A 16,377-nucleotide genomic window follows, 5' to 3' on the forward strand; every position below is an offset into this window, starting at 1 on the left:
AGGAGAGAGGGCACTTAGGGGCAGACAGAAAAACCTTGACCCTCAACTAGCAGGTACTATGGCCTGGTTTAGAGTGGCTTTGGCCTATGGAAGATCTCCTTTGTGTGAGGAAGGACATCCTGAATGAGTAACACCTTTGCTGAATAGACTAACATCTGGGGAAAAAGAACAAAAGAGACATTTAGGGACTTTTAGGAGACCTAGACCTGGTAAGGTCACGTATGTCCATCCCTATGGGACTTTGAATGAAATCATGACCCAGTAAGGTCATGCATTTCCATCCCTTATATCGAGAAGAGGGGAGCAAGAGAGTTGGGACTTTATATGAAGCACAGGATAGCGATTGAATGATTGAGGTTGAACGAGGGAATTTTTATTCACATCGATGGCTTGTAAATATACATATACTGTTCATATCAGAATAAATGGTAAATACAGTGACAAAAATATCCATAATAGTACAATTGTCTCAGAATATGACAACTAGTGTCAAATAGTCAAAAATTATACAAGGTAACAAAGCAGTAAATACAATCAAACAATTGTCATGAGTAAAACTCTAATAAAATTCCGTAGTTCCACCAAGGCAGGGTTAGATAAATTAATAATTACAAGATAAAATTTGCAGGACCTAAGGCCTCACTGAGCCTGTTAGGGGTAATAGTAGTGTCATAACTTGAAAATCTGGATGTATGTAGATGGAAACACGGCATTAAATAGCTCTACGCGTTTCGTGGCTGACATGCCACTCATCAGGAGCATGCACGTGATAGTCTAAAGTAAAAATGATAATGAGGACATGGTCAAAATTTAAAATGGTTCAGGGGAATGGGGTAAAAACCAGAACAGCCCCAAAATATATACTTACTAGTGGAGATCCGTCAGTTAATGGTGTGATAACGGGGTGCCGAGGCATCAAATACCACCCCCATCCGGGAGCCCTGGCAGACAACCCACCAGAGGCGCCCCATTATCACACCATTAACTGACGGATGACGGATGACAATTGTTTGATTGTATTTACTGCTTTGTTACCTTGTATAATTTTTGACTATTTGACACTAGTTGTCATATTCTGAGACAATTGTACTATTATGGATATTTTTGTCACTGTATTTACCATTTATTCTGATATGAACAGTATATGTATATTTACAAGCCATCGATGTGAATAAAAATTCCCTCGTTCAACCTCAATCATTCAATCGCTATCCTGTGCTTCATATAAAGTCCCAACTCTCTTGCTCCCCTCTTCTTAACATCTGGGGAAGATGGCTGCGCAATTGAAGGTGTTCTGCAGTTATGTGATCACATAAGAGAATGTTCTGCACTGTGAACACCTATCAGTGAGACATGTACTGTTAATTGTAGTACAAAGTGCCTGTAATATAAGAATTATGCTGGGTTAAGGTTTGTGCAGTAAAGCACTTAAATGCAACTGGACTGGACATTCAATTATTCTGGGTAACAGGACTCCGACCAAAAAAAATATATCTGGCGTCTTCAGACCAGGTGAAGGTGACGCAATGATGAAAATGTTTTTAAACAGGTGGGTGACTGTCCCATGCAAGAAAAAGCAGCGTGGGTCAGAGGGAAGCATGGCATGAACCACCAACCAATGAGAGTGACCCCTTACATAAGCGCTGCAGATTTTCTCCTTTCTATGTTGCTCCTTTTCACTACTACTGATGTTGAGACATATGCTTTATGTAAAAGGTTAACACAGGAGTTCACAGGCAAGTGTATCAAGGCAGGAGAATGTGTTTAGGAAGCTGATTTGCTATCTGCACAATTCTAAAATAATATGCAAAGCAACCTAATGCATGTAGGTAGCAGACCTGAACAATAGTTATATCACCACCAATCCCTAACGAGATTGTGAATGAAAAGCTATTAAAGTTCACAAATCCCTTTACTGTTAATTGAGAGGGTAATGCCACAGGGAACCATCAGAACTATGCAAGCCATTCTCTAATATGGCTTTTATGGTCTTTTATCAGTGTGATTCTGCAGCATTATCACGTCATAGTTAAATGAAAGCCCGCCCTAAAAAAGTAACACGTAAAATGTAAAAAAGTAAAATTAACGCGCAACTGTACTTTTGAACCTTAAAGTGTATAAAAACTCAAAATTGATTCCCCAGTATTTTGTGCATCATGCCTAAATACACTATATTACCAAAAGTATTGGGACACCTGCCTTCACACGCACATGAACACTAATGGGATCTAAGTGTTAGTCCACAGGGATCAATATTAAGTTTGCCCACCCTTTGAAACTTTAACAGCTTCAACTCTTCTGGGAAGGCTGTCCACAAGGTTTAGAAGTGTGTCTATGGAATGCTTTACCATTCTTTCAGAAGCACATTTGTGAGGTCAGACACTGATGTGGATGAGAAATCTCTGCTATAATTCATCCCAAAGGTGTTCTATCAGGTTAAGGTCAGAACTCTGTGCAGGTCAGTCAAGTTCAAGTTGACGTCTTGTACGTCACTACGTTCATAATTGTTGGCCAACATTTGTGTAACCGTGTGCATGCAAGACAAGTTGGAGCCAACATCCGTTGAACAAAAATCCACGGTTTTGTTGTTGGAAAGTCTGATCACGTGTACAGGGCATTAAGGTGTCAGCATACTAAGACATTTTGGACAATTTCATGCTCCCAACTTTGTGGGAACAATTTGGGGAAGGCCGCTTCCTGTTCCAACATGACTGAGCAACAGTGCACAAAGAAAGGTACATAAAAACATGGATGAGCGAGTTTGGAGTGGAGGAACTTGACTGGCCTGCACAGAGTCCAGACCTCAACCCAATAGAACACCCTTGGGATGAATTAGAGCGGAGACTGCAAGCCAGGCCTCGTTGTCCAGTTCACTGCCTTACCTCACAAATGCGCTTCTGGCAGAATGGTCAAACAATTACCATAGTCGCACTCCTAAACCTTGTGGACAGCCTTCCCAGAAGAGTCGAGGCTAGTATAGCTGCAAAGGGTGGGTCAACTTAATATTGAATCCTACCGACTAAGACTAGGATGCCATTAAAGTTCATGTGCGTGCAAAGGCAGACGTCCCGATACATTTGGTAATATAGTGTATATAAAGTATTCTTAAGCCAACCTTTTTTCAAATTTTTTTCAGTCTCCTACCTATAGATTCTGCCAGTAACAGCACTTCTTGTTGCAAGTTGACAGCACTAAACCACTGCATTTCTTCACTTGGCCATTAGGCTGCCCATCAAGTCTATCAAAATACCACGGCAAACTGAAGAAACTTGCACAACAAGCTGACAATGCTGCTGCTAATTGCAAAACAGAGGCCTTGCAACTAAGACACTTAACCACTTCAGCCCCAGACCACTTTTTGCGATTCGGCACTGCGTCGCTTTAACTGAAAATTGCACGGTCATGCGACGTGGCTCCCACACAAAATTGACAGCCTTTTTTTCCCACAAATAGAGCTTTCTTTTGGTGGTATTTGATCACCCCTGCGGTTTTTATTTTTTGCGCTATAAACAAAAATAGAGCGACAATTTTGAAAAAAAAAAAACGCATTATTTTTTACTTTTTATTATAATAAATATCCCCCAAAAATATATAAAAAAAACAACATTTTTTTCCCTCAGTTTAGGCCAATACGTATTCTACATATTTTTGGTAAAAAAAATAAAAATAAAATAAAAAATCGCAATAAGCGATTATTGATTGGTTTGCGCAAAAGTTATAGCGTTTATAAAAGAGGGGATAGTTTTATGGCATTTTTATTAATACATTTTTTTTTTTACTAGTAATGGCAGCGATCAGTGATTTTTATTGTGACTGCGACATTATGGCGGACACATCGGACATTTTTGACACATTTTTGGGACCATTGTCATTTATACAGCAATCACTGCTACACAAATGCAGTGATTCCTGTGTAAATGACACTGACAGTGAAGGGGTTACCCAGTGGGTGACAGTGTAGGGGTTAAGTGTTCCTAGGGGTGTGTTACTAACTTTGGGGGGCTGGGCTTTCATTTAGTGAACCCTGATCTCTGCTCCAGTCACACAGAGCAGAGATCAGTGTCACTTGTTGCTAGGCAGAACGGGGAGATGCTGTTTAAAACATCATCTCTCCGTTCAGCCGCCCCGTGAGACGATCACGGCGCTGGTTGGGAACTGGTTAAAGAACGGAGAGAGATTATATATTATATATATATATATATATATATATATATATATATATATATAAGAAATAAATCTTGCTTCAAATCCTCCAACGGACTCGAGTCCGGTTTAAAATCCGGTCGTCTGTGTGATAGTCCGATGGACTAAAACCGATGCTAGGGCAGCTATTGGCTACTGGCTATGAACTTCCTTATTCTACATCACGTCCGAATCCGTCAGACTTTTTTTAGTGATCGTGTGTGGCCAAATCCATTCATTTGAAAGTCCGGCGGACCTCAGCTGCAAAGTCCGTCGGATTGTCCGCCGGACTAAGTCCGTTGAAAAGTCCGGTTGTGTGTACGCAGCATTAGAATGAAAGCAGCAAAATAACCAGCATTTTCCCCAAGCGAAGGTTAACAATTTCTCTTTTTTCTTTAGGATTAGAATTTAAAATTCTAAATTGTAATGATAGATTCATTACAGGTATATCCATTTGTAAATAATTGACAGAATAATGTTAAAGGCTTGCGAGTCTATGATTCTTTAGATTAGAGTGTCAAGGAATGAAAAAAGAAAGTGCTAAATTGAGAGTTTCCTCTAAATACTTGGCAAAGCCAGCAGGAATCATTTCTATATTGTTCCGAAACGTTCTATAAAACTGATCTATGGTATGTGGTAGAATGGATTTAACTAGAAATTTTGTGGACTGTATCTAATAGATATCTAATAGGTCCTTTTGCCATCTGTCCCAGATCTAATACAGCAATGTTTATTACTTGCTGGATAGCATTCCAGTTGAAGTAGCTGCACATAAATTTTTCTTGATGGTGCTGATCCTCCTGCATGTGCTAAAAGGCGTTTTTCAGGCGCTTTAGCGTTAAAAAAAAAAGCGCCTGTAAAGCGCTTGAAAGAAGCTGCAACTGCAATCCCAATGTAAAAGCCAGAGTGCTTTCACACTGAGATCCCTTTCACACTGGGGCGTTTTTCAGACGCTTTAGTGTTAAAAAAAAAGCGCCTGAAAGAAGCTGCAACTGCAATCCCAATGTAAAAGCCCGAGTGCTTTCACACTGAGGCGCTGCGCTGGCAGGGCGTCAAAAAAAGTCCTGCAAGCAGCTTCTTTGCAGTGCTTTTGGAGCGGTGAATACAACACTTCCAAATCGCCCCTTCCCATTGAAATCAATGAGAAGCGCCTGAAAAACGCCTTTGGCAGCAGCGTTTTGTGAGCGCTTTTAACCCTTTATTTGGCCACTAGCAGGGGTTAAAAGCGCCCCAATAGCGCTAAAAAAACGCTGGTAAAGCACTGCTAGTTTATGCGGCGCTTTACGCGCGTTTTTTGGGCACTGACATTGTGAAAGGGCTCTTAAAGCACTTGGGCTTTCACATTGGGATTGCAGCTGAGGCTTCTTTCAAGCGCTTTATGGGCGCTTTTTTTAACGCTAAAGCGCTTGAAAAACGCCCCAGTGTGAAAGGGGTCTTACTGTGAAACTTTGTGGCACATCCTGACATGCCACAATGTGTGGTTCTTCCTATCCAAGACCACAACCTACAGGAAGGTAGCATACTTTGAATTGCGTGAGGCTCGGTTCACACTATTGAAATTGGATGAGGGTTTCTCCGCATCCAATTCACAGCAGTCCTGTGCATCTTCTGGTCTGTTTCAGGTCCAAATTCAGCCAAAAAATCAGACCAAAATCAGACCAGAAACGGTGAACAGGGGACGCACTGGACCCCTGCTGTGACCCGCTCCCCATGGCAGTGTGGACCCAGCCTTATACAGGGGTGTGTCACAGCTCACCTAGGGTTGCAAGCTCAGGATTTTCATACAGCAGATTTCAGGATTGGGTAAAATACTTAAAAGGTAAAGAACTAATGCGGGTGCAGTGCACCTGCTGGTTTGGTGCAGGTTAGATGCGCTTTCCCATTGACATCCATTATGTCCAGTGGTTTTGGTATGCTTTGAGGCCACATCAAAAGTTCTGTATGTAGGACTTTGGTGCGCTTTCAGAAAAGGCATTAAAACTGTGGGAGATAATAGGAGTCAATGGGAAAGTGCAGATAACCCGCAACCCGCAGGTACACTGTGCTGCACCATTGGTGCCATCAAACCATGCCGCATCAGTGTGAAAGGGGTCTAAATAAGATATTTTACCTATCCTAAAGAAAAGTCCTCAAAAGACCTTAAAAGTCAAATTTGTAACAACATGCCTTCTCCCACTTAAAATACTTAGGGTCCTTTCACACGGGGCGGATCAGTTCTGATCCGCCCCGTGGATGTCCGTTTGCTCAGCGGGGATCACTCCGCCGATCCCCGCTGAGCAGGGAGATGACAGCTCCGTCTCTGCACACTGCGCAGGGACGGACCTGTCACAGCGCCGCTCTCCCCTATGGGAGATCGGATGACGACGGACCGCAGTGCCCGTCGTCACCCGATCCGATCCGCAGACGGATGGAAAAATAGCTTTTTCTTCCGTTACACTTTTTCGGATCGGAGCGGGTCGGATGTCAGCGGACATGTCACCGCTGACATCCAACGCTCCATAGACCTCTATGGAGCACCCGTTCAGGTCCGCCTGAAAAACTGACAGGCGGGCCTGAACGGGACGTCAGTGTGAAAGAGGCCTTAAGGTCAAGCTCCGTTTACTGCCCACTTAATTTCAACATATTTTTGTCATAAGAATAAATAGAAAGTACAAAGAAGTTAGTGTCACATACTAAAAATCCTCACCATGTTACATAAATGCTAGAGCTTTATAACTATTACTTTTGCCTTTACTTGGGGACTATTTATAAATACGACTGACAGGAGCTGATACTGTCTATAGGAATCATGTTCACAGGTTTTATCTGTATACTTAAGGGAACAAATCAAAGTTAATGGAACGTTTAGCAAATCATTAGTCAGCACTGGCTTGGTTATTTTTTTTGTCATAGTGCTGTGAGCACTGGGAATGGCTGTGGCCAGTTCAGGTTAAAGTGAAAGTCCAGCCAAATCTTTTTAAGTTTTGGAGAGTAGGATGGGTTAGAAACCTTGGATTAACAATCTCTGGTCCTGTCTGTACCGTGCTTGTGCCTAAACACAGCACCAGAGCACTGCTAGCAATGTGTATGGGCTCAAAACACAGCAGTGCAGGCAGCTCTCTGGTGTTGTGTATGGGCACATGTGCAATATGGAGGCCCACAAGGATTAATGGGACATGAAGCCATGAAGATCACTGATATGCCAAGGGGGCTCTCCAGACCGGATGTTTGGGGAAGTGTTGGAGGAAGGCAGGAGAAAGTTAACAGTGGCAGCTAAAAAGTAAGACTAGGGAAGAACAAAGGAAGTTAACATGAGGGTTTAATACTACTTTAAGACTGAACGTCCCAGTGCACTATGCAATAGCACGGCAACTTATAGTCCACCTGGGAAACACGCAGGAAATTACGACATTGCATCAGCTAAGCAAGCTTTGTGAACTTAAAGTTGGCCATACACCAATAGTTACCTACATCTAGGGCAATTGTATTTTGCCATTGTATGGCTATTGCAGTTTGACAGATAGTTCCGTTGGCTTTCAAAATACCTCACCAGCAAATGCATGAGATTGGATGCTGTCATTCGGCCAAACATTTCCCAACAGTCTCAAACATGCCAGCAGATCCATCCACTGTGCAAATTTTGTACAGTTCCTCAGGAACTGCCTGAAATTTTTGCATGGTGTATGGCCAGCTTAACAAAGGAATTACCTTGCTGCTAGGAGTGTAAGCATTTTCCCCCTGATGGATTCCCCACTGAAATCAATGGAAAAGCATCAAAGTATATGTCAACAAGCATCTGAAGGGAAACAGTTGTCCGATAATCCTATGAGGAAAATCTGCCTCTAGGGCCCTTGTTTCTCAATAAATATTCTGGCTCTGTGGACAATTTAATAACAAAAAAATTTTAATAAAAAAGGTATTTAATGCATACATTGGCCACAACATAGTATCCAATGCTGATATTTTTCAGCAAGGCATTGCTGCTCAGCACAAGGCACATCACTGCTTAAAATTTGATTGTTAGACTGGAATTTCAATGCTCAGACCAAAGAACTGGTTCCTTAAGAAAGCATTTCCTTGTCCTTTGCTCTCTCTTACCTCCTCTCACTCAGACCCTTACATGGTATGCAGGTTGTCACACTTGGATTCATAAACATGCAAAAATGTCAACACGTATATGTCATGCAATATTATGCTGGTCCTTTAAAAAAATCTGACGCTAGTTGTTTCTGGTATCTCTTACTTAAAGCTCATCATCTTTTCCAAGAACAGACATTTTAACTTTTGGTTGATGCTGAGGAGTAGGGATGAACTCTGTTTTCGACTCGAACATAGGCCGTTCGTCTGTTCGGCGAATTCAGAACTTTGTGGACCATTTTGCACCAAATTCGTGTGGCACGAACGGCCCACAATGCACTACGCCATCGCAGTGCATTGCTGGCTCATGATTGGCCAGGCATGCACTCTGACCCCGCATGACAATCACAGCGCCGGCAGCGAGGAGAGCCATAATTGGCCATAGGCAGGATGCCTGGGGCCAATTATAGCTCAGGGGGGTTTAGTACACGTACCACACTATATAAGACCGCCAGCACTGCGGCCTTGTGTAGTGTGTTCTGGCGTGCAGGGAAAGAGCTAGATAGGCAGGGACAGTGTGTTCTTTTCTCAGGCATCTGCAGGAGTTAAAGTGGGTGTTGTGTGCCTCCAGCACAGTATACACTTGTCTCTACCCTTTTATGCTGGTGTTCTCTAATACAGGCATCTGCAAGAGTTAGTGGGTGGCGTGTGCTTCCAGCACAGCACAGTATACACCTGTATCTACCCTTTATTGCTGGTGTTCTGTAATACAGGCATCTGCAGAAGTTAAAGTGGGTGTTGTGTGCCTCCAGCACAGTATACACCTGAAGATACCCCTTATTGCTGGTGTTGTCTGTTGCATATCTTGCATATTAGCCTTTAAAATTAGCACTTTTGATTTCGAATGTTCGAGTCCCATAGACTTTAATAGGGTTCTAAAGTTCGTATAAATTTTTGGTCCATTCGAAGGTTCTGGTGCAAAGCAAACCGGGGGGGTGTTCGGCTCATCCCTACTGAGGAGGTAAACTATCTAGTGGCTTTCCTTATCTCTCAGAGATTCTGTTGGTAAGATCACTGTTTTTGAGGTTCTAGGTTCACACCCTAGCCACAGTCATCGTGAGGGGATTCTACTTTCCCCATGGGTAGTAGTAATCCATTCCGTGTTATGGAGAATGCAAAAAGAGCAGGAACCCCTGTCTGGATGAAAACCCAAGGATGGATTAATGCTCTAAACTACAAGGATTTGGAGGCACAGTCCCAGGAACTCAAATGATTTAAGAAGACAGTATGTGACTCCCCATACTCGACTAAAACTCAAATAGTTTTGAATGGACTAATATTTTAAATTGATCTATTGCTAGTTGTAGTGAAATATATATTTCAAATACAGAACGAGATAAATATTTCTGCTGCCAGTAAATTAAATTCTCACTGCAATAAGGCCACCCCAACTCGAGTTTAAAGAGTTTTACCCTTCTGTTGTCCATGTGTTAACACCAAATTTTCTATAAAGCAGTGATAATTGTTACATTTTGGAGCTGCCTCGAGCTTCCATCTAACATTTTAGAAAAAATGTAATTGTCCCTTTTTTGCTGAAAACCCTTCAACTAGTGAGCCATGCTTATATCCCCATATTTCCGGCAGACCGGGTTGTAGTTCTCAAGTATGCTAATAACTGCAATTAGTCCAGTAGTAGTCCATTGACACTTCATCTCTAGAACTGAAAGTGTGTATCTCTGTACAGGCAGAGAACTGGAGTAAGAGTCTACAGCAGTCTGACATTGCGTCTGCGATCCATTGATCACAGGTACAATTCTTTGCAGACTCCTGTGGTAAAATAGCACAAATATGTGCATTTAATATTTTTACAAAATTTTAACTTGGCCTTTAATGTATTTAGTACAATTTAGTGCTATGAAGCATGAGTGCATTCCCAAGGATTGCAGTTTGATGCATGTAGAAAATAGCATAGTATTACAAGACAATGAGTGCATGTTACGTGAGGCTAAAGTAAGGACTTCCCTTGTCTCTGAAAATAGCTTATTTCTCAGTTTCCTGGTAACCTTATCATGTGTTTGCTCCCCAAGGTCACACTGTCCTTAAGGCTACCAAGATAACCTCACATACACTGTAGGTTCTCTTCAGCTTTCTAATCCTAGACATTTAGTAGCATTAGCTGTGTTGTCAGACTTGCCCATATCATTGTCAAAGTATCTGACATATTTATTAGACTTCAGTCAACTGTGTTGCTAAAGTAAATCTCAATGTACTGTGAAATTGTTTCCACCATAAAATGCTTTTTTTATCTTTGCAAATAGCTTTTTGTTATTAGTCTCATATGCATCTCCCTTTAAAATATAAAAATATGGCCAAATTCCACAAATATAGGGCAACAGACAGGTATGTATATAAATTGCAAAATGGTATTTTTATAGGGATCTCATTCTCATGATTCAGGCAAAAAAACAGTGCTAAACTGCATAAAAAAGGCCAGTGGTTACTTACTGGATCACATGCCCGGTGCCACTTTCTTCCCTGCTTCCAAATGGAAATATACTTTTATAGTTGGGTGGAAATCACTTTGCCTGAGAGTACCTACCTTGTTTTAGTGCCCAGTGCTAGAAAACAGAGAATGGTCCAGTACTTAGAACCACACTGTCGATCTGCAAAGTGCCCAACAGGTGGTGGACCCAGCCCAGGCCCCAGCATATTGCATACAGAGCCAGTTGGCCAAGTATTGAGCACCGGGAGTCTAGAGGATGGTGGGATCTTTAGAAATAGGCTGCAAGGTACTTAGTGCTACCACCAGATATTCTGTACTGTATTTGTGGCTGGTATAAACATGTACATCTCTGCCTGTGGAACTAGTGGGCCAATTCAAATCCATGTCGGGTAGGAGACAAAAAAATAAAAAATCCCCTTTTGTTAAAGTGGTACTAAATGTTAGTCAGGACACCAGTGCTGCTTCCCTGATTTCTGGGCTATAGAGCTGGGTATTGAGGGCAGCTGAGCGATAGGCTCTTGCTGCCATCAAAATTCTGGGAGGAGAAAGCAGGGACATGGTTTGTCAGGCACTATGATTATCTATGGAAGTACACAGCACCAGCTGGGAGAATGCACGCTTGGGTGTTTCCAGATGGAACCTTTCAGGATATAGAGACACCCTCTATTGGGCATAAAAGAAAGGTCTACAGATGAGAATATTAGAAGGAAGGTATCACTGGGAAAAGTAAGAGGGGCCATATCAATTATGATTTTGAATGTTAAGCTTACCAAGATATAAAAAAACAGGAGGATTTAATATCACTTTAAGCTCATTTCTCAGCTAATACGAGTTAAATATTAAACATGTTGTAAAGAAAACTGTATATTTATTATTATTATTATTGGTGAGGTGTAAACCTATTTGTATTATTCAGTTTTGAGTAGATTCTAGTTGGGGAAACTAGGAAATCTCCCTTACCAAATCTCTGTCTGATCTGTCACTTATGAGAGCCTGCAAAATCTTCTTGCTTTGTAAAAACATCACCATCAATGCATTCTCACATGTGCAGGTGAGCTTTAAAAAGCTAGTGGGGGGGTCGCAGGCCTATAAGAGCTCCATCTGCATGCTCTACAAAGAAAACCAATACAAGATTTTATTCCACTGGTACCAAAACCCTGACCTGCTCCACTCCATATACCCCTCTGCCGATCCCCACTGTTGACACTGTTGTAAAGATGTGGGGACGCTATATCATACCTATTGGACCTGCCCTCCGATCGCCCCCTACTGGCAGACAGTGCACTCCTTACTTCACTCCATCTTTGGTTCCTGGGTGCCGTTCAACCCTAAAAAAAAAAAAAAAAAAAAAAATACTTTCCTCCTGGGCCACCCACCCCCCTCTATTTATAAACTGTCTAAAAAGCTCTTAGTCCAGGTGCCAAAGGCTGTGTGATGTTTGGTAGCCCTGAAATGGAAAAGGAGGGAATCCCCTCATTGTTTGAACTGCACTCCAGGATCAGAGATGTTAAATGGATGGAATATCTGACAGCTTCCCTAAATAACACCCTCGATACACACAATCAAGTGTGGGAGCTGTGGGATATGCTGGACGCCCCTACAACCTGATATCCTGATGAACCTTGACCTCTGGGAGGTCGCATGTGGTTGGTGTCCTCGGGCGGTGAAGAAGTCCTAGGGCTGGTGGTTGTCCTCTCCTATCTTTTCTCTCCACTACTTTCTATCTGCCCATCTCCGCTCTTCTTGCTTTTCTGATTCTCCCTACCCTCACTATATTTACCTTCTCCTACATTTGCCAACATGCACTTTTGCAGGTTAGATTCTGTTGTGATACAGAAGTTCTGAATCTTACTCAATCTGATATTATTATTATTATTATTCTTCATGATTTATATAGCGCCAACAGTTTACGCAGCGCTTTACAATGTAGACCTGGCAGGGGGGACAACACAATTACAGTGCAATACAAAAGGTACAGGGGGGCCCTGCTCGTAGAGCTTGCATTCTAAAAGGGAGGGGGTGGTGGTACAAAAGGCAATAGCTGCAGAGAATGATTTGATGGGGTGGCTCGGGGACAGTTAAGTGGGTGTGGGATAGGCTTCCCTGAATAAATGAGTTTTCAGGGAACTCCTAAAGGTGGACAGGGTAGGGGCTGATCGGACAGACTGGGGCAGGGAGTTCCAGAGGATGGGAGAGGCTCTGGAGAAGTCTTGAAGGTGAGCATGAGAGGAGGTAACAAGGGAGCTAGAAAGCAGGAGGTCCTCGGAGGAGCGGAGGGGACGATTTGGGCGATATCTGCAGATGAGGTTGGTGATGTAGATGGGGGCGATTTTGTTGATTGCTTTGTATATGTTATGGTTAGCATTTTGAATTTTATATGGTGGGGTAGGGGAAGCCAGTGACGGGATTGGCAGAGAGGGGCAGCAGTCACAGAACAATTAGTGAGGTGTATTAGTCTAGCAGCAGCATTCATAATAGACTGAAGGGGGGGGGGGGGGGGGGTTAGCCTGCTTAAGGGTAGGTCATTAGGGAGAGAGTTGCAGTAGTCAAGGCGGGAAATAATCAAGAAGTGAACAAGTTGCTTTGTGGGGTCATTAGTCAGAAAGGGTCGAATTCTGGAGATGTTGCAGAGGGGAAGGCGACAGGATTTAGCCAGTGATTGGATATGGGGGCTGAAGGAGAGGTCAGAGTCAAGGATTACATCCAGGACCATGGCATGTGTGGAGGGACCAATGGATGTGTTGTTGATATTAATGGTGAAGTTATGGGGGGGGGGGGGAGATCGTGAAGGAGGAAATATAACAAGCTCAGTTTTAGAAAGATTGAGTTTGAGGAAGTGGTGTGACATCCATACTGATATGTGGGAAAGTGGGAAAGTGGTAGCAGTAATTGTGAGGGGACAGGGTCCAGGGAGCAGGTAGTGAGGTGGGCCGTGGAGAGGAGTTTATTAACTTCATCTGTGGTAACTGGGCAAAAAGAGGAGAGTATCGAGCGCGGTGTTGGACCTGTTGTGTTGGGTAGGGGAGGAAGTTGAATGCTGGATATCTCCTTGTAAATTGTGTAAATTTTGCTATTGAAATGGTTGGCAATCTGTTGAGCGGTAAGCAAGTTAGTGGGTGGGGGCAGTGGGGGGTGAAGTAAGAAATTAAGGGTAGAAAAGAGTTGATGAGATTTGGATGAGAGGGTTTTTATGAGAGTGTTGTAATAGGTTTGTTTAGCAGTGTGAAGGCAGGAGTTGTATTTGAGAAGGGCAGATTTGTAGAGGGTAAACCATATACTGTCTTTGGCTATACGATTTGTGGTTGTAAACCCTTACAGACCACTTTGACCTACAGGTAAGCCTAGATTAAGGCTTACCTGTAGGTCCAAGAAATATTTCCTAAACCTACACGGTTTAGGAGATATTTGCAAATAGACAGGCACCGCTGTCTACGTCATATGCGCCGTAGACAGCAGTGCACAGGCGCACTGAGCATATGCAGTTAGTGGTGGCTCCCGTGCACATGCACGGGAGTGAAGTCATCGCGACTCTGGCCAATCACAGCGCCGGAGCCACGATACCTGGAAAGAAGATGGACGCTCCGTGGAAGAGGGGACAGCAGTGACATCGCTGGCTCCTGTGTCAGGTAAGTGACACATAATGGGCTACTATGCGATGCATAGTAGCCCATTATGCTTTACCTTTGCAGGGAAACAAAGAGGAAGTAAGCCAATCATGGTTTACTTCCTCTTTAACTGAGTTTTATCACTGGCCATAATGTTTGTTGACAATCTGCCAGGTCTATGCTTTCAGCAACAAATGCATGTCTTCTTATATTTTCTGTTGGAAAATTTTGAAAAATGTATAAATTTGTCAGTTTTCCAAAAAAAAAAAGCTAGTGGATGACTGCACTCCCAAACTCCATCAAAAACTTAGAACCCATGTTAATTAGTTCAAGATATGCTCACTAAATGGCTTTAGGGCAATGTGATCTTTATGTCTTCTCTACCAATTCATACATGCAGTTAAAATTGGTCAATTATATTGTCTCAGAGAATTACCATACTATACACATTGGGAGCTCCAGTATCTGTTCACAGTAGGATTATGACTGACAGCGCTGTTCCATTTGCAGGGTCATGCGTTGACTGTGTTGTAAACATTTCACCATTACAAGAGTCATAAAAGTCAGTTATGAGGTACTTCTGTTTTCTAGACCTCTGTGGTCTGCGTAGCTGGTTCCATGTGATTTTATCTAGGAGGAAGAAAAGAAACTATGCATGTTTATTTAAATCTATTTTCCTTTTTTTTTTTTATTCACCACATTTTTTTCAGTATTTAACAAAGCCTTAAATAAAGGTGGTTTTATTATACCACATGCATGTGAAGTATTTGTCATTGTTAATTTTTCTTGCTGTGATTTTCTCAGATTTGAGCTCAGAATTATTCAAACATCTGTTATGTTAAATACTTTTGATTAGTTGAGTATTTATCATGTTATGCTTTTTTTCCCCCTGTAGGTACACAATGGCTACCTGTACATGTGTTCTATGGTGCATATTTTGGATTGTGGTCTTGATTTTCTTGGCTTGGCCATTGAGCATCTTCCTTGGTGGTCTATATGGATTCCTGGCACCCCTAACCACTTGTATTGGATTGGATAAGGTGACAGACTTGCTGCTGCAAGGAGTTAACTTGGGCCGCACCTGTGCTGAATATGCACGTGCAGGAAAATCTCTGTGCTGAGCTGGAGGCCTACACCATCAGTGCCCTGATCAAAGCTTCATCTCAAGACAAGGACACACCTCATAGGCTAAATAATTCCTACAAGTCATCGGAGTCAAATATATAATATATTGGTGCCACATTATGGCATGTAAAATGTATGACGATTGGTGCTTTTGTTTTTACAGTTTCTGTTTTTGAGTAAAAAAATGTATTTAACACGGGGTCTTGTCTTTGGGACCACACATTTTTGGAGTTAATGTAACAGATACTCTAAACTTAGCTTGCCCAGTATTGCACGCTGGGACTTATTTTCTCTTTGCAATAAAATATGAAGTCATGGAGATATTCAATAAAGATTACTTGGTTGACAATTTTCTGCATTAGAAATATCTTAATGAATTAAGGGGGGGGGGGGGGGGGCTGTTCATATGAACACTTGTAAATCATATTCAGAAGTGTCTTGCGTGGGGATTATCCATTGACAACCAATGCTCTTTCACAGCAAACAGTGTTGGAGATTAAAGCGGGATTCCACCCTAAAGTGGAACCTCCGCTGATCGGATCCCTCCCCCCCCTCCGGTGTCACAATTGACACCTTTCAGGGGGGAGGGGGGTGGAGATACCTGTCAAAGACAGGTATTTACACCCACTTCCGGGCATAGACTCCCGTGGGAGTCTACGCCATTTCCTGCCCTGCCGCGCTGTCTGCTGGGACACACACGGTTCCCAGTGACAGCGCAGAGATTTCCTATTGCGCGGCGCGACTCGCGCATGCGCAGTAGGGAACCGGGAAGTGAAGCCGATTCGCTTCACTTCCTGATTCCCTCACCTAGAATGGTGGCGGCAGCAGCCGAGAGCCGAGCGATCGATCGGCCTCGGCATCGCTGGAACCCGGGACAGGTGAGTGTCCATTTATATGGCTTTTAAT

The 16,377-nt window shown here is 42.7% G+C and overlaps 1 long non-coding RNA gene across 1 annotated transcript in view; it reads left to right on the forward strand.

The window, feature by feature from the left end:
* LOC143943177 (uncharacterized) overlaps positions 1-15,820 on the forward strand; it is a 33,502-nt gene extending 17,682 nt beyond the window's left edge. Inside the window, exon 2 of the long non-coding RNA XR_013264885.1 lies at positions 15,242-15,820. This is a non-coding gene — a long non-coding RNA (uncharacterized LOC143943177). The remainder of the gene's footprint in view (positions 1-15,241) is intronic.
* The last annotated feature ends 557 nt before the right edge of the window (positions 15,821-16,377 follow it).

The sequence above is a fragment of the Lithobates pipiens genome, unplaced genomic scaffold, assembly GCF_037356315.1.
Source record: "Lithobates pipiens isolate NorthernLeopardFrog02 unplaced genomic scaffold, aLitPip1_a1.2 Scaffold_30, whole genome shotgun sequence".
Taxonomy (NCBI): domain Eukaryota; kingdom Metazoa; phylum Chordata; class Amphibia; order Anura; family Ranidae; genus Lithobates; species Lithobates pipiens.